The 27497-nt window shown below is 34.3% G+C and overlaps 1 pseudogene; it reads right to left on the bottom strand.

Annotated features, from left to right (window-relative positions):
• Positions 1–958: 958 nt before the first annotated feature.
• On the bottom strand, positions 959–6016 carry LOC110203263 (protein DBF4 homolog A pseudogene; annotated as a pseudogene).
• Positions 6017–27497: the final 21481 nt, after the last annotated feature.

A 27497-nucleotide genomic window follows, 5' to 3' on the forward strand; every position in this document is an offset into this window, starting at 1 on the left:
GAATGGGATGGAAAGAAAGACACAGTAATTATAACTGTGAACGTGAATGGCATGAACTCTCCCATACAACAGAAGTAGATGGAATAATGGATTAAAAGCCATAATCCTACAATATGTTATTTACAGGATACATATTTGAAACACAGGGTAAAGGTAAAAGACTGGAGTAGAACATATTATGCTTCGGCTGAAGTAAAACAAAAACAAAAACAAAAACAAAAACAGGGGTAGCAATCCTGATCTCATACCAAGCAAAAGCAAAAATAGATCTTATTAGAGAAGGTACTGAAAGAAACTCCATCCTGCTAAAAGGCACCACAGTAATATCATTACTAAACATGTATGTGCCAAATGATATAGCATCTAGATTCTTAGAGGAGAAATTCAGGGAGCTAAAGGAAGAAATAGAAAGCAAAATATACTAGTGGAGGACCTCAACTTCCCCCTTTCTGAGCTGGATAAATGTAAACACAAAATAAATAACAAAGAACTTAATGAAGTGAATAGAATTTTAGAAAAGTTAAGTGTGGAAGACCTCTGGAGAAAATTGAATTGGGATAGAAAGGAATATACTTTTTTTTTTTTCAACAGTACATGGCACCTACACAAAATTTGACCATGTACTAGGGCACAAAAACCTCACAATCCAATGCAAAAAGGCAGGAATATTAAACGCATTCTTTTCAGATCATGGTGCAATAAAAATTATATGCAATAAAGGGCCATGGAAAGATAAACTAAAAGTAATTGTAAAGTTGATAATTTAATAGTAAAAAAAAGAATGTGTCGAACAACAAATCATAGAAATAATCAATAACTGCATTCAAGAGGATGACAATAATGAGACAACATACCAAAACTTACAGGAAGCAGCAAAAGCAGTTTTTAGGAGAAGTTTTGTATATCTAAATGCTTACATGAATAAAATAAAGAGGATATCAAAAAATTGGACATACAACTAAAAAAACTAGAAAAAGGACAAATTGAAAATTATCAGTTAAACATCAAATTAGAAATACTGAAAACCAAAGGAAAAATTAAATGAAATTGAAATTAAGAAAACTATTGAAATAATAAATAAAACTAATAGCTGGTTTATGAAAAAAAACAATAATATTGATAAACCTTTGCCTAATGTAATTAAAAATGAAAGAAGAAAACCTAATTACCAGTATCAAAAAGGAAAAGGGTGAATCCACCACCAAGAAACAGGAAATTAAAACAGTAATTAGGAACTATTTTGCCCAGCTGTATATCAATCAATTTGACAATCTTAGTGATACAGATGAATATTTACAAAAAAAAAAATTGCATAGATAAAGAAAAGAGGAAGTAAAATACTTAAATAACCCCATCTCAGAAAAAAAGAAATTGAACAAGCCATTGATGAACTACCTAGGAAAAATTAACCAGGGACAAATGGATTTACAAGCAAATTCTATCAAACCCTTAAGGAACAATTAATTCCAATACTATATATACTATTTGGGAAAATAGCCAAAATCTTTTTATGATATGAATATGGTATTAATAACTAAACTAGGAAGAGCCAAAGAAGAGAAAGAAAATTATAAACCAATTTCCCTACAGAATATAGATGCAAAATTTTTAAATTAAATATTAACAAAGAGATGACAAGAACTTATCTTGAGAATGATACACTATGTCAAGGGAATATTTCTACCAGGAATGCAGGGCTGGTTCAGTATTAGGAAAACTATCAGCATTATTGATCATATGACCAACAAGACTAACACAAGCCACATGATTATTTCAGTAGATGCAGAAAAAAAAAACCTTTTGACAAAATACAACACACATTCCTACTAAAAACACTAGAGAGCATAGGAATAAATGGAGTCTTCCTTAAAATAATAAATAGCATATACTTAAAACCTTCAGTGAGCATCATATGTAATGGAAACAAGTTAGAAACATTTCCAATAAGATCAGGAGTGAAACAAGAATGTTCATTATCACCACTGTTCTTCAATATCGTACTGAAAACATTAGCTTAAAAATAGTAGAAGAAAAAGAAATTGAAGGTTTTAGAACAGGCAAAGAAGAAACAAAGCTATCACTCTTTGCAGATGATGTAATGATATACTTAAAGAATCCTGGAGAATCAAGTAAAAAACTCCTTGAATTAATAATTAACTTTAGCAAATTTCAGGCTATAAAATAAACCCACAAAATCATTGGCATTACTATATGTTACCAACAAAGCCCAACAAGAGATAGAGAAATTCCATTTAAAGTTACGATAGACATCATAAAATATTGAGGAGTTTCCTTAGTAAAATAAACCCTGGGAACTATATGAACAAAATCACAAAACACTTTCCACACAAATAAAGTCAGATCTAAATAATTGGAAAAAAAACCATTAGTTGCTTATGGGTAAGGCAAACTAATATAATGAAAATGACAATTCTACCTAAACTAATTTACTTATTCAGTGCCATACCAACTACCAAAAAATTGTGTCATGGAGTTAAAAAAAATAATAACAAGACACATTTGGAAGAACAAAAGGTCCAGAATATCAAGAGAACTAATGAAAATAAATGCAGAGGAAAGTGGCCTAGCCATTCCAGAACTTCAATTGTACTATAAAGCAGCAATTATCAACATTGGTATTGGCTAGGAAAAAGAGTGGTGGATCAGTGGGATACATTAGATATGCAAGAAACAGTAGTCAATGACTATAGTGATCTACTTTTTGAAAAACCCAAAGACCAAGCCTTTTAGATAATAACACACTCTTTGACAAAAACTGCTGGGAAATATAGAAAAGAGTATGGCAGAAACTAGGCTTAGACCAAAATCTCACATCACATACCAAAATAAAGTCAAAATGGCCTCATGATTTAAATATAAAGGCTGATACAGTAAGCAAACTGGGAAAGCAAGGAATAGTTTACCTACCAGGTTTATGGAGAACAGAAGAATTAATGACAGAACAAGAGACAGAGAACATTACAAAAAGCAAAATGGATAACTTTGATTATGTTAAATTGAAAAGATTTTGCACAAGCAAAGTCAATGAAACCAAGATTGTAAGGACATTAGAAAATTGGGAAAGAATTTTTACAACCAGTGTCTCTGATAAAGGCCTCATTTCTAAAATATATAGAGGATAAATTCAAATTTATAAGAATATAAGTCATTCCCCAATTGATAAATGGTCAAAGGATATGAACAGGCAGTTCTCAGATGAAAAAATTAAATTAATCTATAGTTATATGAAAAAATATTCTAAATCAATATTGATTAGACAGATGCAAATCAAAACAATCCTAAGGTACTACATCACACCTATAAGATTGGCCAACTTGATGAAATTGGGAAATGATAAATGTTGGAGAAGATGTGGGAAAATTGGAACACTAATGCATTGTTTGTGGAGTTGTGAAATGATCCAGCTATTTTGAAGAGCAATTTGAACTATGCCCAAACAATGTGCATACCCTTTAACCCAACAATTGCACTTCTGGGGCTGTATCCCAAAGAGATAATACAAATATGAAAAGGACCCACATACACACAAATATTTATAACAGCTTTTTGTGGGGTGGGAAAGAATTGGAATTTGAGGGGATGCCCGCCAATTGGGAAATGGCTGAACAAGGTGTGGCATATGAACGTAATGGGATACTATTGTGCTATAAGAAATGGTGAGCAGGCAGACTTCAGAAAAACCTGGGAAGACTTGTATGGACTCATGCTGAGTGAATTGTGCAGAACCAGGAAAAGGTTGTACACAGTAACAGTCATGTTATGTGATGAATAACGTTTCTAGGCTTAGCCCTTCTCAGCAATTCAAGGATGTAAGACATTTCCAAAGTTCTTGTCATGGAAAATGCTGTCCACTTCCAAAGAAAGAACTATAGAGTTTGAATGCAGATTTTAAGATACTATTTACCATATTTTTTTTCTTCTGTTGTGTTTTGTTTCTTCTTTCTTGTGGTCCCTCCTTTTGCTTCTAATACTTCCTTAAAACATGACAAATATGGAAATATGTTTAATAGGAATGTATATTTATAGCCAATATCAGATTGCACATTATTGAGGCCCAGCTCTGAGGAATTGGAGGGCTTAGGCCAGCCCAGGGAAGATGGAAAAGAGAGAATCATGGACAACAATCTATTTTCATTTTCTTCCTCCCAAACCTCTAATGTGTCATATGAATGGTCATTTTCAGAATAGCTTGTAAAACCCAGAAACTCAGAACTGTCTTCACTGGTCTGAAATAATTCAAGTGAAGAGTGTATTGGTGAACTACATACTCTGTCTTCTTTTGTAGCAGGAAATTCTGTTTTGTTCTTTAAATGTAATTTGACCTTCTTCTGGCTTCTTTTTTTGTTTGTTTGTTTCTTCCTAATACTATGTTTACTTTTTGATGCAGCTTCCCCGAAGGCAAAATGTCTATACTCATCATCCAATGCTTTGGGTTCTTCACCAGGATGACTAGGGGATATTATCTTGGCTTGACCAGCAGGTTGTTCTGCTGAATTGCTAATAACTCTAAGACTAGAACCATTACCTTGTGAGGAACTAGTGCCTTTCTTCTTCTGAAGGGTATCTGGACAAATAATAGTGTCTGACTTTTGTTTTAGCTGAGGCACATTTTTATTTGCTTCATCAAAATCAGAAAAGTGCATTAATGTCTCTAGGATATATGGACAACATTCTGTTTTTGGTTCTTCTAAGTCTTTTTCATTCCTAATTCCTTCCTGGTCAGAAACTTCAGGAGTATATCCCTGGGTATCTTTATTCAGAGGTAATTGTACCAAATCCAGCTTCGTGTCCTTCTTCTCTGTATTTATTACTTAAGATTTTCCACAATCCAAATGTTCTCTGAGTTTGCTTGTTCAGTTGTAAGGACATGAACTGCATGAAGCAAATGAATGTATGGGCTCTGAACTGAAGGCAACCTTCTGTGAAGGATCCTTGCTTTCTTGATATTGGAAATCCTGTTTTATCACCTGTTTGGTAGTATTTCCCAGAGAGTCATTCAGGGAAACCCAGTGAAATTCCAGTTGTTTTTCAGGTGCATTCCTTTTAAAAGTATTTCCAATGACAGGGGCAAAAGATCCAATACTGCATTTTACTCTTCTGTGTATACTGCTTCTGTATTCTACAAAGTCATACAGCAACTTGGATATGATATCATTAACAACTTCATACTTTGTGAAAAGTTTCTGTGTTGTTCACTTAGAACATCCTTTGTTCAGTTTGTGTTTGTTTCTGTAGACTAGATATTCTATGCAAATCAAAAGGACTGCAGGACTTAGGAGCAGAATAATTTATTAGAGGCATATTGGGCAATTGAAGGTAACATGGTCTGCAATGGTGGCTTGAGTCTTTCACCTTCAAAAATAGTCTTTTGAGACTTCTTTTTGTTTTTGAATATCTAATCATTTTCCCACCTCTCTTAGAGATGTGCTTTATTTCTTGATCAGACACAATTCTTTTTTTTTTCTTTTGCTCAGTAGAGTATTTAATATCATCAATATGAAGAATTTTCACTCCCCAGGATAAAGCATTTGACAGGATACTATTTGAAGGGATGAATTCATGTTCCTTGATAGCTTTTTCAACTAATAATTTACCTCTGCTCATACAGACTGGATCTGGAGTCTTGCATGAACTTCTATAACAGCTAGGATGAGGTGAAGTGTGTACTCCTGTATATGTTGATTCCGGACTTGGGACAGGAGAAACACACTTCAATGTCTGATCATATTTTGCTTTCTTTTCTTTTAAAATTAGGTAACATATCTTTGCTGAGAAATTCTTCAACTCTCTCTCCCAGCTCTTTGAGGTCCTTTTCCAGTCTTTCAAAGATCTCAATATATGACTAATCAACATAAAATACCTTTCCCCAGAGCGGCTTATATTTAGAGTTTTCTGATTTGTTATCATTTTTCACAGTTTTCAAAGACAGTCTATTTTTCTCATTTTTTATTTGGAGATGGCCTTTTCTTCAGATCCTCATGGTGTTGGCTTTCATGGCCACTGCACCTCAGTCCACATGCTGGGGCCAGCTACCATGGGGCCACCACTGCTCTAGCCAGGCTGCCTGCTGGGGTGGGAAAGGAGTCTCTATATGACTTTCTTCAGAAAGTTTTCACTCGTATTAAAATATGAGCTCCTGGAGATTAGGGACTGTCTGATATTTCTGTTAGTAAATCCAATGCTTAGGATGGTATTTTCCATACAGTGAGAGCTTCAGTGGTGTAGTGGACAGAATATTATACCTAGACTCAAAAATACCTAGGTTCAAATCTTGCCTTAGATACTTACTAGCTGTGTGACCCTAGGTAAGTCACTTAACATCTGTCTGACTGAGTTGCCTTATATTTAAAGTAAGTGTAATAATAGCACCTTCTGTGTATGGCATTTGTGAAGATTAAATGAGCTAATATTTGTGAAGTGTTTTAATATTGGGTATTACTATTTTTTTCTTTTCATTCATTCTTCCATTTCTTTGTTTATTTCTTAATTTATCCTAAGAAGGAATATTTAAAAAAAAAAATAAAAAGAGCTAAGGAGAATACTTCAAAAGGCAAAGAGTTTATGACCTATATGTGTAGGGGGAATGAGGAAACACATATAAGAAAAATCTTAGAATCATTCATTCCTTGTCTTACATTAAGATCCACTGAGGGACAGATTAATGTTTGGCTAAAATCAGTCTATCATTCTACTGTAGTGCATGTAGTGCATATAGTGACTGGATGACACTCTATCCTGAGGAAGTCTTGCACTGAATAAGAGAAATTAGCCTGCCTTTTCTCACTTTTTTTTTTTGGCTTATTATGCTCTTACCCTACTGCCCCAAAAGAAACTTGCTAAAGGCTTAGTCTTGAGATACATACTGAATCTCTCCCCAAAGGGAGAATCAGTAAGAGAGTAAAGAAAATCATTTAGTAAGTATTTGGAATATGCTAGGCATTGTACTAAATACTATGGATACAAAGAAAGGCAAAAACATTCTAATGGAGGAAACATCATGCAAAGTACTATGTGCACTCAAAATATAGGCAGTGTGAATGGAAGGTAACCAAGAAGAGAAAGGATTAGTAGCAAGATAAGACTATTTAAAGACTTCTGTAGAAGAGAGGATTTGAACTGAATCTTGAAGGAAGTCAAGGAAGTTAGTAGGAGGTGATGAGGAAGTAGAGCAATCCAGGCATGGCAGCAAGCCATTGTAACTGCACTGAAAATACAGATGACTGAACAACAGCAATTTCCTGGAGTGGTGGGTGCATGGGTATAGCCTTAAGTAGAGGATGAACCTTAAAAAAAAAACCAAAGAGATGAAAATGAGTTGCAGCAGAAGTTCATTCCAGTTATTGTCAAATCATATAAGCAAAAGTTTATCAAATAGAGAAGAATGACCTATCATTAAATAATTAAAGAAGATATCCATACAATTGCATTAGCATATATAAGCATGCACATTTTATTAACAATACTAAGTATACAAGTAACAGAAATAATCCTTACATGAAATGAGGTTGCATTCTAATGAAATAGATGAATATATATAAAAATAGATGCAGCAAAAGTATAATCTTAACATATATTAATTATATTGTATAAAGAAAAACTAAACTTAAATGTAAACACAAATAAATGCAATCTAGTTATATGCAAGGTAGTCTAGAAAGAAGGGCTCCAGCATTAAGGGAGACCAGGAAAATCATTATAAAGAAGATTCTATTTGAGAGATATCTTAATAAAGGGAATCTCTCAGTAGAGGTAAGGAGAGAGTACATTCTTTAATATTTCTAAAATCTATGATCTCACTGATGTGAGAACTAAATTCTTGTTGAATTGATTTCTATCAGGACAGATAATCACCCATCTTCATCTTGATATACTGGTAAAAAATTTAAGTATGATCTTCTTTGAATCCTTCATAGGTAGCTCTACTTATCTTTGAGGTTTTTCTATAGATTAGCAGTTGTTAACCTGGGGTCATTTAACGTTTTTATAAATGTATTTCAATATAATTCATTTATTTTTGAAGTTTTGTGGATTTTATCTTATAAATGCAAAAATATCATTCTGGGAATGCACCCATAAGCTTCACAAGACTTTAAAAGGAAAAAAAAAAGTTGACAGACCTCTGCTTCAAATTTTATGATAGTGTATGAATACCAATAGTTCATGTGAGGTATTTCTTACTTATCTATTGCTATAATTACATGAATATACCACTGATTATTAGACACATATCTCCCTAGCTTTTACTTCATATTTTTCAGTGATTGTGTGTCTCGGTCTTTTCATGCCAATCATGTACCTCTCCAATTCCTTTTGGAGAAAGTGCAACCTTATTTTTTTTTTCAAATTTCACGCTTTACCATAACTAATGGGCACATAATATCTCTAGGAGCTTAATGATGTTAAAAAGTTGGAATTTGTTTCATGAAGAATGATAGAATCATTAAAAGTACTGTTGAAGTTTCAAAATGGAAACAACAGGAATAATAGTCATACTGAGCATTAGCAAAAAGAAAAGCACAAAAATTGTTCTATAAGAACAATTCTGATTTAATGGGATAATAAAATGGAGAACTTCTATGAAGAAATTGACAACCCCACATTTTAAACCAACCTATAATTTCATAATTTATAATTCCAATAAAAAACTGGGCAAAGGGGAACATAATTAAAAAAACAAACATGGTTAATAGTATGGTTCAAAAGCAAGAAATTAATGAGGCTAAAGGTTTTTAGCCCACACTTATCCGAATATACCACACATATTTTTTGATAGGAGATTTGAGAGATACTTGGCACAATGAGTACCAAACAGCATTATAAAACTCTCATGTTGATCTTATTCTATTCTATACAATTTGACTGAATGTGAAAATGTAAGCTATTTCTTGAAGTTTTTTTTTTTCTGTATTATCAGACTATCAATTGAGAAGGAAAATAAATTTCAAGGGGAGATTAGATACAAAACAAACACATATTAATATGATAAGTTTTTCTCATTATACTTTCTGTATATAGTGAGACTACTAGTTGTGAAAATAGCAAAATTAGTGAGAAACCAGATGAAAGGGTAGAAATGAGGAAGTATGGCATGAAACTCAAACAATTTTATTATAGGATAATTATCAAGGTGATCATGCTGAAAATGAATAATGGCTAAAAATGCAGATATTATCATATACTATCATTTCCTAATAAAGATTGAATAATAACAATTAAGCACCACTATGAGGAGACCATTCCTATAAAAACACAATCTTAATTGGCAAATACTTAGTTACATCAAATGGAGAGAGATGGCAGCCAAGATATAACACTGGTTCCTAAAACAAATTCATATGCAAAATCTTACAGAAAGGGGTTATGTAATGTTATTATTATTACCAATTCACAAAACAATGAGAATGATAAGGAAATTTATGTAAATATTAGTAAGGGACTCAACTATGCTAGATCATCTCTTAGTTATGTTTTTTTTTCAAGAGAAACATAAAAGCAATGTAAATTGATTTGAGTTATTGACAAATCTACATGGAAAGTTAACATTCTAAAAGGAAGAGAAGAAGACAGATCCTTTCAGAACATTAATGTCTCAAGTATGGACAGTGTTCATTTATTTATTTTTATTTATTTTTCTTCTTTAGTTAATTAATTTAGTTTTACTTTTCAACATTCACTTCCACAAGATTTTGAGTTTAAAATTTTCTCTCCATCTCTCCACTTCCCCCACCCCAAGACAGCATGCATTCTGAATGTCCCTTCCCCTAATCTACTCTGCCTTCTATAACTCCCTTCTGTTATTCCCTTACTCTTCTATTTTCCTGTAGAGGAGGATAGATTTCTATATATTTCTATCTACCCCATTGATTGTATAACTTATTTCCAAGTTGCATGTAAAAACAATTTTTTACATTTGTTTTTAAAAATTTGGATTCCAAATTCTCTCCTTTCTTCCTTCACCACCCAACCTCATTGAGAAGGCAAGCAATTTGATAGAGGTTATAAATGTGTAGTCATGCAAAACACTTCCATAAAACTCATGTTGTGTAAAACTAACTATATTTCCCTTCATCTTATCCCACCCCTTTTTTATTCTATAATTTCCTTTGACCCTGTCCCTCCTCAGAAGTGTTTGCTTCTGACTATGTACACCTCAATCTGCCCTCCCTTCTTTCATGTCCCTTTCTCTAATCCCCTTCCTCCTTTTTATCCGACAGGGTAAGATAGATTTTCATAACCAACTGTATGTGTTATTACCTCCTTAAGCCAAATCTGATGAAATTAAGATTCACTCATTCCCTCTCACCTTCCCCCACTTCTGCTCCACTGTAAAAAATTTTTCTTGTCTGTTTTATGTAAGATAATTTACCCTATTCTACGTCTCTGTTTCTCCTTCTCCAAGTATTGTCCTCTCATCCCTTAATTTTATTCTCCAGATATCACCCCTTCATCTTCAACTCACCCTATGCCCTCTATCTATCTGTCCATCTATCTATCTACATATTTTTTTTCTTCCAATTACCCTAATACTGAGAAAGTCTCATAAGTTACAAATATCATCTTTCTATGTAGGAATATAAACAATTCAAGCTTAATAAGTCCCTTATGATTCCTCTTTCCTGTTTACTTTTATATACTTCTCTTGGGTCTTGTATTTGAAAGTTGAATTTTCTATTTAGCTCTTGTCTTTTCATAAAGAATACTTGGAAGTCTTCTATTTCATTGAATTTCCATTTTCCCCTGAAAGATTATACTCAGTTTTGCTGGGTAGGTGATTTTTGGTTGTAATCCTATCTCCTTTGAGCTCTGGAATATTATATTCCAAGTCCTCTGGTCCTTTAATATAGAAGCTGCTAAATCTTTTGTCTTGATTGTGTTTCCACAATACTTGAATTGTTTCTTTCTGGCTGTTTGCAATATTTTCCATCTCCTAGGAACCCTGGAGTTTGTCTATAATATAATCTTTTTCAGGAGGTGATCAGGGAATTCTTTCCATTTCTATTTTACCCTCTGGTTTAGAATATCAAGGCAATTTTCCTTGACAATTTCTTGAAAGATGATGTCTAAGCTTTTTTTTGTTTGTTTGTTTTGTTTTGTCATGGTTTTCAGGTAGTCCAATAATTTTTAGATGATTCTCTCCTGGATCTATTTTCCAGGTCAATTGTTTTTTCAATGACAGATTTCACATTGTCTCCTATTTTTCATTCTTTTGGGTTTGTTCTGTAATTTCTTGATTTCTCCTAGAGTATTTAGTTTCCATTTGCTCCACTCTAATTTTTTATGAAGTATTTCTTTCAGTGAGCTTGTGGACTTCCTTTTCCATTTGGCAAATTCAGCTTCTTAAGGCATTCCTCTCCTCACTGGCTTTTTGGACCTCTTTGTTCACTTGGATTAGTCCATTTTTTAAGGTGTTATTTTCTTTAGTATTTTTTGGGTGTGCATTAGCAAGCTGTTGAATAGTTTTTCATGATTTTCTGGCATCACTCTCATTTGTCTTCTCAATTTTTCCTGTACTTGTCTTACTTGGTTCTCAAAATCTTTTTTGAGCTCTTCCATGGCATGGGACTGATACACGTTTTTCTTATAATGTTTTGATGTTAGAGCTTTGACTTTTTTTTGTCTTCTTTGATCTTTGTCACCAAAATAAGTTTTTATAGTATTTTTTTTTCCTCCACTTGCTCATGATCTCATCCAATTATTTGACTTTTAAACTCTTTTTTAAGGTAGGGTTCTACTTCCAGTGTGGAGAATATACGGACCCAAGCTTCAAGGTCTTTGTGCAGATCTTTTCAGGGGTACTTCTAGGGACGTATAAATTTTCAGTTCTTACAAGGACTCATGATCTAAGGACACATGCTTACTCCTTTTCTGGCCTGTACTGTGGTGTATGAGTGATCACAAGCATTATTTTCTGCTTTGAAAATGTGTGGAGGATTCCTTCTACACCACTGCTACAAACTTCAACATGCCAATTTTCCTCCTCTCCTTAGGACAGCCGTCCAAGACTGTTACCCAAATCCAAGCATGGGCAAAGCAAGAGAATCCTGCCTCAGTAATAGCAAAGAGATCCATGTAATCCCCTTTGATTGGCTTGCTTGATCCCCCCACCATCTGTGGGCTAAGATGTGCAGAAACAGTTGCCATCCTGCAGCTTTGCCAGGACTGGGCCAGACTGAGTTCCCTTCTCATCAAGGTCTGAAAGACCTTTCCCACTGACCTTCTAAGCTGTCTTTGAAGTTTGTTGGTAGAGAAGTCTGGAAATCACTACAGTTGCTTTTTAAGTTCCCTGAAACCTACTCCAGGTACACCGAGACTCAGTCTTTGCCTCCATGGCCAATGCTGAACTTCACTTCTCTACCAGCATGGTGCAACAGGCCTTTCCTTCTGACCTTCCAGGTTATCTTAGGCTGGAACATGTTTCACTCTGCCTTTTTGTGTGTTCTACTGCTCTGGAATTTATTTAGAGTAATTTTTTTTTTTGCAGGTATTTACAGGGGTTTGGGGGAGAGCTCAGGGAAATCGCTGCTTTTACTCAGCCCTCTTGGCTCCACTCCCCCCCCAACTTGTAGGTATTTTTTTTTAATATAAAGATAGAAGGAGGACAGTAAAATGAAAAAAAAAAGAAAAACGGGAAGATTTATAAAGCAAATCATGGAATTTGTTGGTAATGGTGGAGTCAAATCTTAGATTTGCATTACTAACTCAGGCATACATTTTCAAGGTACCATATAACAGAAAGGGGGGGCATGTGTGTGTTCATATGCATTAGTACTTATAGAATTTCTCTATATCTTCCTCTTTTAAAACAGTTATTGCCCTACAAGCTACAATTATGTTGCTAGTGGTCTTTTTCCTAATACTTAACATATGCATTGCAATTTATGATATTTACTTCTCCAACCTAATTGATTTTATTTCCCAGCATATGAAGCACAAATCTCCCCCTAAATCAACAATCTCCTTTCATTTTTCTCTAATGCTTAATTTATATTTGGATAAAATGTTATTTGATCTTCTGTTTTTGTATATATTGAAGATTTCATAAATGATAAGATTAAGTTTTTTTCACATAGTTTATTTTTCTGTAGTCAGTGTACAAGTATGCCACTAGTAAATTTTTTTTTATGTTATAAAAAGACTTGCTTATCAATATCTTCTGTACCTTTTTACACCACATTGCCACTATCAGAATACAAGAAGAGGAGCCAAGATGGAAGAGTAAAAAGGTAGTCACTCTCACCCTCCCCTATCAACCTCTGAAAATGCAGAAAATATCAACCCCTACAAAAAAAAGAAAACGTGGAACAGCTGAACTAGAAGAAAGATGGGGAACAGCAGTGCAGCAACCCAGGAAATGGGTCTCCCAGTGCCTCAGCAAAAATAAGGGAAGCAGTACTACAAAGGACCCCAGGCAGATAAGCACACTGCAGCATTCATCTGAAAGGATCTGAGGAAAGCAACCTAGAGTCTACCTAAAGTCCAAGCCTTCCTGATTCCAAACCAACACCAGGTAAGCTTTCACAACCCTGCAGCCTCCAACTGTCAACCAGGAGGAGATCCTGAAGCCCAGTTGGTAGAGCAGGCAAACACCAACATGTGGACCTCTGAGTGCCTCAGCAAGGGCAGGAGAACCAGTGGGAACAAGCTCAGAAAACCACAGGTGCCTCAGCCCTCTACTAGAAAAGAATCTCCCCGTGCATTAGCAGAAAGGAGGGAGGCAGCATTGCAAGGGGCCCCAGACAGAAAAACACCCTGCAGTACCCATCTAAAAGGAGCTGAAGAAAGCTAAAGGAAAGGAAAAGCAGGCAACCTAGAATTGCCTGAAAGTTCCAGCCTTGCTGATTCCAGCCCAACACGAGGTAAGCTGCCAGAAACCTACAGCCTCCAACTGTCAACATAAGAGGCCCCAACACACAAAGCCAGTGACCAAGACCTAGGCTCCCAACACAAGAAGCTTGGGTCAGTGCTCTCTGTTCCCCAGAAGGAAAGCTCAATCTCTTTAAAGGTCAGGGAATAAAGAAACTATGAGTAAAAAGAAACATACCATAGATTCATGTCATGAGAAGAGTGAAGATCAAGACAGAAATTCTGAAGGTGACAACATTGCCAAGAAACACATATCTGGAACATCAAAAGGGAATATGAACTGGTGTGAAGCCCCAAAATCCTTTTTGGAAGAGCACAAGAAGGATGTTGAAAGTCTAATGAGAGAGGTAGAAGAGTCCTTAAAAAATATAGTTGGCAAATTGGAAAAAAGTACACTGAAGAATACGAAACCCTTAAAAATAAAATTGTCCAATTGGAGAAGGAAGTACAAAAACTACCAGAAGAAAACTATCTGTTAAATACTAGAATTGGACAAATGGAAACTAATGACTCTATGAGAGAGCAAAAATCATTTAAACAGGAGCAAAAAAATGAAAAAAGAAGTACACGAAAACATAAAATACTTCATCAGTAAAACAAGAAACCTGGAAAAATGATCCTGGAGAGACAATTTTAAAATCATTTGACTACCTGAAAATCATGATGAAAAAAAGAGCCTGGGCAGTTTCTTTCAGGAAATCATAAATAAAAACTACCCTGAAGTCCTAGAACCATAAGGTAAAATGACCATACCAAGAATACACCGCTCACCACCTGAAAGAGATCCCAAATTGAAAACGGCAAGGAACATAATAGCAAAATTTCAAAATTACCAGATGAAAGAGAAAGTGCTGCAAGCAGCCAGAAATAAACAACTTAAATATCATGGAACCACATTGAAGATTACAAAAGACCTTGCAGCTTCTACATTAAAAGACCAAAGAGTGTGGAACATGATATTCCTTAAAGCAAAGGAGCTTGTCTTGCAGACAAGGATCAACTACCCTGCAAAAATAAGCATGAATTTTCAAGGAAGGAGATGGATATCTATTGAAATAGGGGACTTCCAAACCTTCCTTATAAAAAGACCAGAGCTCAACTAAAAAATTTGATATTCAAGTGCAAGATTCAAGAAAGACATAAAAAGGTAAATGGGACAGAAAGATACAAAATGTTGTTAATAAGGGAGGAATGTTTGCATCCCTGCAAGGGAAGATGACACTTGTAATTCTTGAGAACGGTATTGTTATTACACCATGTTAAAAGAATATCCACAAAGGGGGTGGATGTTGACTGTGATGTAATGATAAAAAAAAAAATCTAATCAAGTGGGTTAAATGGATCCAAGTAGTGGATTAGTCTGATCTTAGAAAATGTACTGAGAAAGAAGGAGGCAGACAACGGTAAATTACATTATGGGAAAAGACAGAAAATCCTATTACAGTAGAGGGAAAGAGGGGAGGGGAGTGAGCATTGTTTGAACCTTACTGCCATCAGATTTGGCTCAAGAAGGGAATAACATAATCAGTTAGGTATAGAAATCTAACTTCCCCTATAGGCAGTAGGAGGGAAAAGGGGAAAGAAAGGGAGGGGGGGATAGAAGGGAGTGAAGAAGCAGTAAGAGCAAGGGGGAAGAAAAGGGAAAGGGATAATAGAAGGGAGGAGAGACTGAAGAAGGTGGTGGTCAAAAGCAAAACACTAGTGAGGGGGGAAAAGGAGAAAGGAGAAAGAAAAGCATAAACGGGGGGGAAAGGATGGAGAAAAAAGACATAGATAGTAATCGTAACTGTGAAAGTTGAATCACTATACTTTTGTTTCTCCTCTGTTGAGTTTTCTGTCCTCTTTCTGATGGTTCCTCCTATTGGTTTTAATTTTTACTTGCAACTTCACTAATGTGAAAATATGGTTAATAGGAATGTAAATGTATGGCCTATATCAGATTGTGTGTCTTTTTTTGGAGAGTGGTGGGAAGGAAGGGGGAGAAAAACTTGAAACTTAAAAGCATATGGAAGTGATTGTTGATAAATCAAAAGGAATTAATAAAATAAAAAAAAGAATAGAAGAAGAAATCTGAACAATACTTGGTGCCATTTTAAAAATTTTTAGTAGTTCATTCATAGGTCATTTTTTTCAAACAATTCAATTAAACTATTCATCTCTCTTTTCTTAACCCCATCCACAATTAACTACACTAGATCTTTGAAATGCACTTCTTTTTGATGTCATACACTGTTGGGTTTTTTTCCATCATTTTAAACTTTTCAGAAATTTAAAACCCATATCAAAGCATTCACTTATTCAATGTAAGTTAAATGGCTCATTTGAGTATAATTTTCTATAAATTGTGTGTGTATTTCTATCTATATAGATGCTATACATGATTATATAATTAATTTTAACATATACATATTTTACAATATTCAGCAAGGGAAACACCTATCATTACACAACCTACACGTTTTTTGTTGGAGATAATCATTAAACATTGACTGAATGAGCCCCTAAAATCTTAAATTGGAAAAAAATGGATTCAGAAGCAAGAATGGGCCAAGATGGCAAAGTAGGCAGTAAATAATTGTCACTTAACCTTATTGACCTTTGATGGAAAAGAAAATTGACAGAAAATAGCACTCCAGGAAAAATCATGGAAGAGTGGGGCCAGCTGAAAGTTTGGGTGGAACAGTCCTTTAGTCCAGGAAACTTGGAGGAATGGCAAGAAAGATTCATCTCACTTGGATAAAAGGGGAGTGCATTCCAAAACAGGAAGTATCCCAGAAATCCAGCAACAAGCTCCACCTCAGCAAACTAGTGGGAAATACTGAGCCCCAGGTTGCTGGAGCAGGCAAACACCAACACCAGGACTTTACCAGGGGAACCAGCAGACTCCAACTCAGAGAACCACCTTGTGCAGCCGTGCAACCTCACCAGCAGCAGGCCTCCCTTTCATCAAATTTTGCATGCCCTGAACAATTTATGGTATAAGAATGCAATGGAATACTGTTGTTCCACAAGAAATGATGAGCAGGATGACTTCAGAAAAACCTGGAAGGAGTTATATGAACCAATGTAGAGTGATGTGAGTAGAACCGGGAGAACACTTTACACAGTAACAGCAATATTGGGTGAAGACCAATTTTGTTAGACATAGATCTTCTCAGCAATGCAATGATCTAAAATAATTAATTCCAAAACACTCATGATGGAATATTCATTCCACATCCAGAGGAAGAAGAATGGAGTCTGAGTGCAGGTTGAAGCATACTATTTCTCTCTCTCTCTCTTTTTTAAATTTCTTTCACAATGTTTTTATTCTTATTCTTCTTTCACAACATGAGGAATATGGAAATGTTTAATATGATTGTAGACATATACCCTATATCAGATTGCATTCTTTTTTTAGGGAGGACCTAATGGAGGGAGGGAGAAACATTTAGAACTCAAAACCTTATAGAAGTGAATGTTGAAAATTAAAAATTAAAAAAAAAATTAAAAGAAGAGAGAATGGACTCATTTTAACTTCCCTAGCCTGATTATCTTTAAACATGATAGGTAATCTCTTTTTTCCAGATTTGATAAAACATTGAGATTACATATGGAATAACCCAACCACAACAATAATAGTAACTAATATTACATGTTTTAAAGTTTGCAAAACATTTTAAAATTATATCTTATCCTCACAACAACCTGATGACTGATTTATTTAGCTTTAAAATCCATTACTTATAATATTTGAACAAAATGCATATATCACCAATTGTAGAATTGACTAAGAGCATGATATTTTTCATTGAGTTTAACAACAAATATGATTTCTTTTTTAGCATACTAAGTATGATCTGTATTAAAGAGAGACAGAAGCTTGAAAGAGTACATACATTCATTAATCACAAAATATTTTGACTAATTTGTCAAATAAGTAGAGCTAGCTGCCAAAAGTAAAACATGATGAGAATATAAAATTGTAAAATCTTACAAAGAAGGAAGATATACAGTCATTGCCAGTATCATTTATTAAAGCAGAAAGAAATATCCAATGCAAAATAATTCAAAATTAACAAAATTATCAAATAAACTAAAGACATCCCAAGAAATATGCAGATGAAAGTGGAAGAAAACAAAACAAGAAAAAAAAATTGAAAAAAATAAACATTTCCCCAAGCTGTTTTCTCCATTCAGAAAAATGTAATTGAAAAACTAGGACCGTAACATAATAGCTCCTCAGGTGTTTATAGAGGATTTAGGAATGTCACTAAAGGGAACATACTTAAAAAAAAAATCTGGTATATCAGACAAAGAATGTATAGAGAAAAGCTTGGAAGGATGAAATACGATTTTAAGAACATTGAGGGACCATGATATATTGAGAGAACTCCTCAGACATTTAATCATTTCTCATACAATTGTACTAATTTTGAACTTTTTTTTCATACAGCATTACTTTTATTGATGGATGAATCACAGAGTTGAAGTGATCTCAGTGGCCATCTGTAAGACCTATACATGAACAAAATACCAATTGTTGCACACCCAACAAGTTATTATTCAACCTCTATTTAAAGAACTCCAAGAGTAAGTCCAGTCCACTTGATGACAGCTCTAATTGTCAGGAAGTTTGTCCTGACATCCAACCTAAATAAATCTCTTTCCAACTTCTGCCCATTGTCCTTAGTTCCTCCTCCTGGGGTAAGTAGAAGAAGCCTAATCTGTATACACAACAGCCTTTCAAATACATGATGATAAGTATTGTTCTTCTCTCCTACACCCTAACCTCCTGCAATTTTCTCTTCTTCAGGTGAAATATATCAAATTCCTTCAATCTATAAACTGTTCTAGTTGCCCTCCCTGAGACACTCTAAAACTTATAAAGTCCTCCTTAAATTGTTGTGCCCAGAACTGAACATCAGTCTCTAGATGACTTCTGATGAAGGCAGAATTCAATGAGAGTACTTCCTCTATATTTCTGGAAGCTATGATCCTCTTAATGGGGCAAGACAGCAGTAGTTTTTTTTTTCTTTTTGTTTCTTTGTTTCGCTTTGTTTTTATGCATATCATACTGTTGACAGATATTGAGCTTGCAATCCACTAAAACCTCCAGTTCTTTTTCAGAACAATTATTAATTATTCCTTCCCATCTTAACATAATGAAGTTTATTTGTACCAAAGTGTAAGACTTGACATTTATCCCTATTGATGGGGGAGCTGGGTGCTGCAGTAAATAAAGTAATAGATCTAAAGTCAGGGAGACCCAGTTTCAAATCCAGCCTCAGATATTGGCCTGCTTTGTGACCATGAGCAAAGCACTTAACCTCTCCCATCCTCAATTGTAGGCTGATTTCTGCTACAGCATTTTTCTCCATGAGCTCCTACATATTTTCCTCTCAAACCCTTGAAATCTTCTTTCCCCAAATTTGGCCTATGTGACAGACTCATTATGCCAAAATTTCTTCTCCTTCTCTATCAGATACTCTAAGATACTTCCTCCTAGGGTTTCCATAATTCCTTCCCTAACAGCTAGTTCCTTTCTATTAGGGAGAATCAAGTTCAGTATAGAATGTCCCCTTGTGACTTTCTCTGGCTTTTTTTCCATTTTTTAATTAATTTATTTTGAATTACCAATGAGCATTTCCATAAGCTTTTGAGTTTTAAAATTTTCTCCCCCTCCCTCTCCATCTTCTTCCCCTAGACAGTGCAATCTGATATAGGCTATACGTATACATTCCTATTAAACATATTTTCACATTAGTTATGTTGTAAGTAAGAATTAGAATCAACAGGAGCAACCAACAGAAAGAAGAAACAAAACACAACAGGAGAAAAAAAAATAGCAAATAGTATACTTCCATCTGCATTCAAACTCCATAGTGCTTTCTTCTTTATGGATAGCATTTTCCATCATGAGGCCTTTGGAGATATCTTAGATCTTTATATTACTGGGAAGACTGAAGTTTGTCAATATTATTCATCACACAATCTGGGTGTTGTAGTGCAACATGTTCTCCTGGTTCTGCTCGTTTCACTCAGCATCAGACTGTACAAGTCTTTAAAGCATTTTTTTCTGGTCAGCCTGTTCATCATTTCTTATAACACAACAGTATCCTATTACATTCGTATACCACAACTTGTTCAGCCATTTCCCAATTGATGGGTATCCTTTCAATTTCCAATTCTTTGCCACCACAAAAAAAGCTGTTATACATGTTTTCGGGCATGTAGTCCTTTTCCCATTTGTGGGATCTCTTTGTGATATAGCCCTAGAACTGCTTTTGTTGGATCAAAGGTATGCATATTTTTATAGCCCTTTCGTTATAGTTCCAAATTGCTCTCCAAAATGGTTAAACAGTTTCACAAGTCCACCAAGAATGCATTAGTATTCTAATTTTCCCACATCTTCTCCAAAATTCATCATTTTCCTGTTTTGTCATGTTGGCCAATCTGATAGATGTGATGTGGTCCCTCAAGTTGTATTGATTTGAATTTCTCTAATCAATAGTAATTTAAAGCATTTTTTTCACATGACCATACGTGGCTTTTCTGAGAACTGCCTGTTCATAGCCTTTGACCATTTATCAATTAGGGAATGATGTGTATTCATATAAAGTCGATATAATTCTCTATATATTTTAGAAAGGAAACCCTTATCAGAGAGAGTGGTTGTAAAAATTCTTTCCCAGTTTTCTACTTTCTGTACAATCTTGGTTGCATTGGCTTTGTGCAAAAGCTTTTCATTTTAATTTAATCAAAGTTACCCATTTTGTTTTTTATAATCTTCTCTATTTCCTGTTTTGTCATAAATTCTTCTGTTCTCCATAATTCTGATAGGTAAAATATTACTTGCTCTCCCAATTTGCTTGCAGTATCAGCATTTTTATATAAATCATGAACCCATTTTGACTTTAATTTGGTACATGGTGTGAGATTTTGGTCTAAGCTTTCCCAGTAGTTTTTTTTTTTTGGTCAAAGAGTGAGTTTTTATACCAGAACCTGGAGTCTTTGGGTTTATCAAATAATATATTACTATAATCATTGACCACTCTGTCTTGCATACTTAACATATTCTACTGATCCACCACACTATTTCTTAGCCAGTAGAAAGCAGTTTTGATGATTGCTGCTTTACAATACAATTTAAGATCTGGAATGGCTAGGCAACTTTCCTCCTCATTTATTTTCATTAGTTCCCTTGATATTCTAGATCTTTTTTCTTGCAAATGAATCATGGTATTATCTTTTCTAACTCTACATAAATAAGTTTTGATAGTTTGATTGGTATGGCACTGAAAAAATGAATTAGCTTAGGTAGAATTGTCATTTTTTATTATATTAGCGGGGCCTACCCATGAACAACTAATGCTTTTCCAATTATTTAGATCTGATTTTATTTGTGTGAAAAGTATTTTGTAATTGTGCTCATATAGTTCCCAGGTGTGTTTGGGGAGCTAGACTCCTAAATATTTTAAAATGTTTACAGAAAGTTTAAATGGAATTTCTCTTTCTATTTCTTGCTGTTGGGCTCTGTTGCTAAAACATAGAAATGTCAATTAATTATGTAGGTTCATTTTATAAGCCTACAAGTTTGCTGAAATTTTTTATTATTTCAAGGAATTTTTTTACTTGATTCTCTAGTATTTTCTAAGTATATCATCATACCATTTGCAAAGAGTGATAGCTTTGTTTCTTCTTTGCTTATTCTAATACATTCAATGACTTTTTTTCTCTTACTGGTAGAGCTAACATTTCCAGTCCAATATTGAACAAAGCTGTTGATAATGGACACCCATGTTTCACTCCTGATCTTACTGGAACTGCTTCTATCTTGTCCTCATTACATATAATGCTTACTGAAGGTTTTAGTTAGATGTTATTTATTATTTTAAGGAAGACTCCATTTATTCCTGTGCTGTCTAGTATTTTCAATTGGAATGGGTTTGTATTATTTCAAAAGCTTTTTCTGCCTCTCTTGAGATGATCATGTGGTTTCTGTTAATATTTGGTGTCGATATGATCAATTATGTTGATAGTTTTCATAATTTTGAACCAGTGATGCATTCCTGGTATAAATTGTACCTGGCCATAGTATATTATTCTTGTGATAAGTTGTTATAATGTATTTACAAACAGTTTATTTAAAATGTTTGCATCTGTATTCATTAGAGAAATTGGTCTATCATTTTCTTTCTCTGTTTTGACTCTCCCCCATTGAGGTATCAGCACAACATTTGCATGATAAAAAAGAATTTGGTAAGACTCCTTCACTTATTTTCCCAAATAGTCTACATAGTACTGAAATAAACTTTCTCTTTTTGTAAATTTTATTAATTTCTTTTGATTTATCAACAATCACTTCCATATGCTTTAGAATTTAAATTTTTTCTCCCCCTTCCTCCCCGCCACCATCCCCAAAATGGCACAGAATCTGATATACGCTATACATTTACATTCCTATTCCACATATTTTCACATTACTGAAGTTGTAGGTATAAATTAAAACCAATAGGGGGAACCATCAGAAAGACGAAACAAAACTCAGCAGAAGAGGAAAAAAAATGATAGCAATTACAACTTCCATAGTTGTTTCTCTGCATGTGGATAGCATTTTCCATCACGAGGCCTCTGGAAATGTCTTAGATCCTTGCAATGCTGAGAACGGTTAAGTTTATCAATATTAGTCTTTGCACAACGCAGTTGTTATTGTGTACAAAGTACTCTTGGTTCTGCTCACTTCACTCAGAAGTAGACCATAAAAGTCTTTCCAGGTTTTTCTGAAGTCAACCGGTTCATCATTTCTTATAGCACAATAGAATTCCATTACATTCATATACACCACAACTTGCTCAGCCATTCCCAAATTGATGGGCATCCTCTCAATTTCCAATTCTTTGCCACCACAAAAAGAGCTGCTATGAATATTTTTGTACAAGTGGATCCTTTTGCCATTTGTTGATCTCTTTGGGATATAGCCCTAGAAGTGCTATTGCTGGATTAAAGGGTATGCACATTTTTAGCCCTTTGGGCATAGTTCCAAATTGTTCTCCAAAATGGTGGGATCATTTCACAACTCCACCAACAATGTATTAGTGTTCCAATTTTCCCACATCTTCTCCAACATTTATCATTTTCCTGTTTTGTCATGTTGGCCAATCTGATAGGTGTGATGTGGTACCTCAGAGTTGTTTTGATTTGCATTTCTCTAATCAATAATGATTTAGAGCATTTTTTCATATGACTATAGATGGCTTTAATTTCTTCATCTGAGAACTGTCTGTTCATATCCTTTGACCATTTATCAATTGGGGAATGGCTTGTGTTCTTATAAATTTGTCTTAATTCTCTATATATTTTAGAAATGAGGCCTTTATCAGAGAGACTGGTTGTAAAAATTCTTTCCCAATTTTCTACCTTCCTTCTAATCTTAGTTGCATTGGCTTTGTTTGTGCAAAAACTTTTCAATTTAATGTAATCAAAATTATCCATTTTGCTTTTCATAATGTTCTCTATCTCCTGTTTGGTCATGAATTCTTCTGTTCTCCATAGATCTGATAGGTAAACTATTCCTTGTTCTCCCAGTTTACTTATGGTATCAGCCTTTATATCTAAGTCATGAACCCATTTTGACTTTATTTTGGTATATGGTGTGAGATTTGGGTCTATGCCTAGTTTCTGCCATACTCTTTTCCAGTTTTCCCAGCAGTTTTTTTCAAAGAGTGGTTCTTATCCCAGAAGCTGGGGTCTTTGGGTTTATCAAATAATAGATTACTATAGTCATTGACTACTGTGTCTTGCATATTTAACCTATTCCACTGATCCACCTCCCTATTTCTTAGCCAGTACCAAGCAGTTTTGATGATTGCTGCTTTATAATACAATTTAAGATCTGGAATTGCTAGGCCACCTTCCCCTGCATTTCTTTTCATTAGTTCCTTTGATATTCTGGACCTTTTGTTTTTCCAAATGAATCTTGTTATTATTTTTTCTAACTCTATAAAATAATTTTTGGTAGTTTGATTGGTATGGCACTGAATAAGTAAATTAGCTTAGGTAGGATTGTCATTTTTATTATATTAGCTCGGCCTACCCATGAGCAACTGATGTTTTTCCAATTATTTAGATCTGATTTTATTTGTGTGAAAAGTGTTTTGTAATTGTGTTCATAGAGTTCCTGGGTTTGTTTCGGAGGTAGACTCCTAAATATTTTATAATGTCTACAGTAAGTTTAAATGGGATTTCTCTTTCTATCTCTTGCTGTTGGGCTTTGTTGGTAATATATAGAAATGCTGATGATTTATGTGGGTTTATTTTATAGCCTGCAACTTTGCTAAAGTTGTTTATTATTTCAAGTAGTTTTTTACTTGATTCTCTAGGATTCTCTAAGTATATCATCATGTCATCTGCAAAGAGTGATAGCTTTGTTTCTTCTTTGCCTATTCTAATGCCTTCAATTTCTTTTTCTTCTCTTATTGCTAAAGCTAAGTTTCCAGTACAATATTGAATAACAGTGGTGATAATGGACATCCTTGTTTCACCCCTGATCTTATTGGAAATGCTTCTAGCCTGTCCCCATTACATATAATGCTTGCTGAAGGTTTTAGATATATGCTATTTATTATTTTAAGGAAGACTCCATTTATACCTATGCTTTCTAGTGTTTTTAATAGGAATGGGTGTTGTATTTTATCAAAAGCTTTTTCTGCATCTATTGAGATGATCATGTGGTTTCTGTTGGTTTTGGTGTTGATATGCTCAATTATGCTGATAGTTTTCCTAATATTGAACCAACCCTGCATTCCTGGTATAAATCCTACCTGGTCATAGTGTATTATTCTTGTGATAAGTTGCTGCAATCTATTTGCTAGTATTTTGTTTAAAATTTTTGCATCTATATTCATTAGAGAAATTGGTCTATAATTTTCTTTCTCTTTTTGACTCTTCCTGGTTTAGGTATCAACACCATATTTGTATCATAAAAAGAATTTGGTAAGACTCTTCTTCACCTATTTTCCCAAATAGTCTATATAGTATTGGAATTAATTGTTCTTTAAATGTTTGATAGAATTCACATGTAAATCCATCTGGCCCTGGAGATTTTTTCCTAGGGAGTTCATCAATGGCTTGTTCAATTTCTTTTTCTGAGATGGGGTTATTTAAGTATTTTACTTCCTCTTCGGTTAATCTGGGCAATTTATATTTTTGTAAATATGTATCCATTTCACTAAGATTGTCAAATTTGTTGGCATATAGTTGGGCAAAATAATTCCTAATTATTGTTTTAATTTCCTCTTCCTTGGTGGTAGCTTCACCCTTTTCATTCTTGATACTAGTAATTTGGTTTTCTTCTTTCTTTTTTTAATTAAATTAACCAAAGGTTTATCTATTTTATTGGTTTTTTCATAAAACCAGCTCTTAGTTTTATTTTTAGTTCAATAGTTTTCTTAATTTCAATTTTTAATTTTTCCTTTGGTTTTCAATATTTCTAATTTGTGTTTAGTTGAGGATTTTTAATTTGTTCTTTTTCTAGTTTTTTTTTTATGCCCAATTCAATCATTATCTTCTTTTTCTATTTTATTTATGTAAGCATTTAGAGATATAAAACTTCCCCTAAGAACTGCTTTCTGCATCCCATAGTTTTGGTATGTTGTCTCATTATTGTCATTCTCTTGAATGAAATTATTGATTGTTTCTATGATTTGTTGTTTGACCCAATCATTTTTTAGGATTAGATTATTTAGTTTCCAATTATTTTTTAGTCTATCTTTCCATGGCCCTTTATTACATATAATTTTTATTGCATCATGATCTGAAAAGGATGCATTTAATATTTCTGCCTTTCTGCATTGGATTGTGAGGTTTTTATGCCCTAGTACATGGTCAATTTTTGTGTATGTGCCATGTACTGCTGAGAAAAAAGTATATTCCTTTCTATCCCCATTCAGTTTTCTCCAGAGGTCTATCATACCTAACTTTTCTAATGTTCTATTCACCTCCTTAACTTCTTTCTTGTTTATTTTGTGGTTAGATTTATCTAGTGCAGAGAGGGGGAGGTTCAGGTCCCCCACTAGTATAGTTTTGCTGTCTATTTCTTCCTGTAACTCCCTGAACTTCTCCTCTAAGAATTTGGATGCTATACCATTTGGTGCATATATGTTTAGTAATGATATTACTTCATTGTCTATGGTGCCTTTTAGCAGGATGTAGTTTCCTTCCTTATCTCTTTTGATTAGATCTATTTTTGCTTTTGCTTTGTCTGAGATCAGGATTGCTACCCCTGCTTTTTTTTTACTTCAGCTGAAGCATAATATATTCTGCTCCAGCCTTTTACCTTTACCCTGTATGAGTCACTCTTTTTCTGTTTTTTTAATATACATTTATTTACTTTTCAACATTAATTAATTTATGTACTTTTCAACATTAATTTTTACAAGTTTTTGAGTTCCAAATTTTCACCACATCTCACCCTCCCCTGACCCCAAAATGGCATGCATTCTGAATACCCTTCCCCTAGTCTGTCCTCTTTTCTTTCTCTCCCCCCTTCTCTTATCCCCTTCCCCTTCTATTTTCCTGTAGGGCAGGTTAGACTTCTGTATCACATTTCCTGTATTTCTTATTTCCCAATAGCATATGAAAGCTATTTTTTTAATCACATGTTTTTACAACTTTAGGCTTCACATTTTCTCTCTTCCTCCGTCCCCACCCACCCTCATTGAAAATATAGGTTGTACATGTGCAGTTATGCAAAACACTTCCATAGTAGACATGTTGTTTAAAACTAACTCTATTTCCCTTAATTCTATTCTGCCCTCCCATTTATTCTATTCTTTCTTTTTACCCTGTTCCTCCTCAGAAGCATTTACTTCTCATTACACCCTTTTATAATCTGCCCTCCTCTTTATCATCCCCCTGCTCTCTTGTCCCCTTCTCCCCCTAATTTCTTGTAGGGTAAGACAAACTTCCATACTCAATTGAATGTGTATGTTATTTCCTCCGTAAGCCAAATCCTATGAGAATAAGATTTACTCATTCCCTCTCACCTTCCCCTGCTTCCCCTAAACTGTAAGAGAATTTTCTTTTCTGTTTTTTCTTTGTGAGAGAATTTACCCCATTCTACCTCTCCCTTTCTTCTTCTCTGACAATAATCCTCCCTCATACCTTAATTTTATTCTCCATATATGACCCCTTAATCTTCAACTCACCCTGTGCCTTCTATCTATCTATCTATCTATCTATCTATCTATCTATCTATCTATCTATCTATCTACATACATACAATTTTTTTTTCTCCAGCTACCCTAATACTGATAAAGGTCTCATGAGTTATAAATATCATCTTTCCATGCAGGAATGTAAACAGTTTAATTTTAATAAGTCTCTTATGATTTCTCTTTCCTGTTTACCTCTTCATGTTCCACTTGAGTCATGTATTTGAAAGTGAAATTTTCTATTCAGCTCTGGTCTTTTCAGCAGGAAAACTTGAAGGTCCTCTGTTCCAATGAATGACCATTTTTCCCCCTGAAGGATTACACTCAGTTTTACTGGGTAGGTGATTCTGGGTTATAATCCTATCTCCTTTGCCCTGTGGAATATTATATTCCATGCCCTGCAGTCCTTTAATGTAGAAG

This window comes from Phascolarctos cinereus, unplaced genomic scaffold (assembly GCF_003287225.1).
Source record: "Phascolarctos cinereus isolate Bilbo 61053 unplaced genomic scaffold, phaCin_HiC Scaffold_5;HRSCAF=322, whole genome shotgun sequence".
Taxonomy (NCBI): Eukaryota; Metazoa; Chordata; class Mammalia; order Diprotodontia; family Phascolarctidae; genus Phascolarctos; species Phascolarctos cinereus.